Source organism: Theobroma umbraticum, unplaced genomic scaffold (genome assembly GCF_002168275.2).
Source record: "Theobroma umbraticum cultivar Fairchild unplaced genomic scaffold, ASM216827v3 scaffold_44.0, whole genome shotgun sequence".
NCBI lineage: Eukaryota > Viridiplantae > Streptophyta > Magnoliopsida > Malvales > Malvaceae > Theobroma > Theobroma umbraticum.
In genome coordinates, this window is record NW_018397255.1 from 871,696 (window position 1) to 873,432 (window position 1,737).

Below are 1,737 nucleotides of genomic sequence, written 5' to 3' on the forward strand. Positions count from 1 at the left end.
AAAGGCAAGATTGAGAGAGCTAGGCAGCTAGAGCTAAGAGAGCTGTGGGTGGGTGCAAATAGGCTATAGCCTTCATAGAGAGGAAGGGGGAGAAGATGGTAAAAGAAGTGGCTAAGGAGAGGAAAGGGGTGGTATCTACATCGGGAAAGAGGCTTCGAAAGTGTTTTGTTTTGTAACTGAAAATGCTTGCTAAATAAGTGAGCAAGCACGGCCCAACAGAAACAGAGCATCTTGAGGTTGGGGTAACGTTGCTGATAACGTGTGAGATTGGTAGTTTATTGCTTTGACCATGACAGGACATGACACACGACACAACCTCCCTTCCTTAAACCCTCGGAGAGTTTATTAGGATTCAGCATATTATACATATATATTTATATTTATTTAAAATAATTTAAATAAAATTTTATAATTTTATATCATATGATATTAATGTGATATATTATAATAAATAATAATATAACATATTAATATGATATGATGATATGATCAAATTATATTTTTCAATCTCCATCTCTATTAAGTAAATATAGATATAAAATAATAAAAAATATTTATATTAATTATAATTAATCAATTATTAATAATAAGAGTTTGTTTAATTTTAAATAAAAGTACATACGTTTCATTGAAACTAATAAAAAAATAAAAATTTATTTAAAATTTTTAAAATAATGTAAATTTTTTTTGAACTTTATGCTATATATATATATATAAATAGAAATCTTTTATCTCATTTACTGATGCATTGTTTGGTGTGTTTCTTTCCATGATTTTACGTCACAATACTAATTTTATATTATTATTTTTACTTTAAAATCTTAAATCTTAAACCCTGATGTGAAAATTTAAAGAACACTTAACACAAAATTATAAAAAAAATACAAAATGAGATAGAAGGTTTCTACTTATATATATATATTCCAAATTTTCACTGTAGTATTACTTTTTTTTCTTTTGTTTTGACAGTTACCATTCATGCATAAATATTTTCTCACATAAAATAGTACTAATAATAATAACACAAACAATAAAAGATTCATATATTTTTTAGGTGAATTAAAAGGGACATATAGGTTGCCCAAACTTTAGGTTAAGACGCAAACATGTATTTTGTTTAAATTATTCATCTTGTCAACAGTTTCACATTTTGAATAACATAAGTGATAAATTATCAATGCTTAAACTCCAAAACCTCTTATTATATAAATGAACGAACTAATCAATGAATTGAACAACTTCCTCGTCGATAAAGTTCACAGCTATTTTTATGACTACATACTTGATATAAAGCAAATACAAAATATACAAACTCAGCTCTCATTCTAAAATTAACCTATTTAATTATAACCAAAATGTTAAATCCCCTTTGCTTAACTAAACTCAAACTCCATATTTCCTTCTTCTAATTCTTGTTTACCTTCTTCTATTAACTTGTGGGTTTTTCTCCTAGTGCATTCTCGATATTTTTCATTATCGACCAACTACAAAGATTAAAGAGTGTACTAGTTGGTGGTAAGATACATAAGGAAAAGGATTAATATTTGATGCATTAATAATATACAGCTTCTATACACGGTCAAATTGTCAAATTCTAACACCTCATTAATGAGATATTAATTTAAAGAAAATAAAATATTGATAACATTCCAAAATTGCATATGGTTTTAATATTTATCTTTTATTTTTTCAAAATAATATTTTATTAATGAAATATCAAGATTTGATAGTCTAATA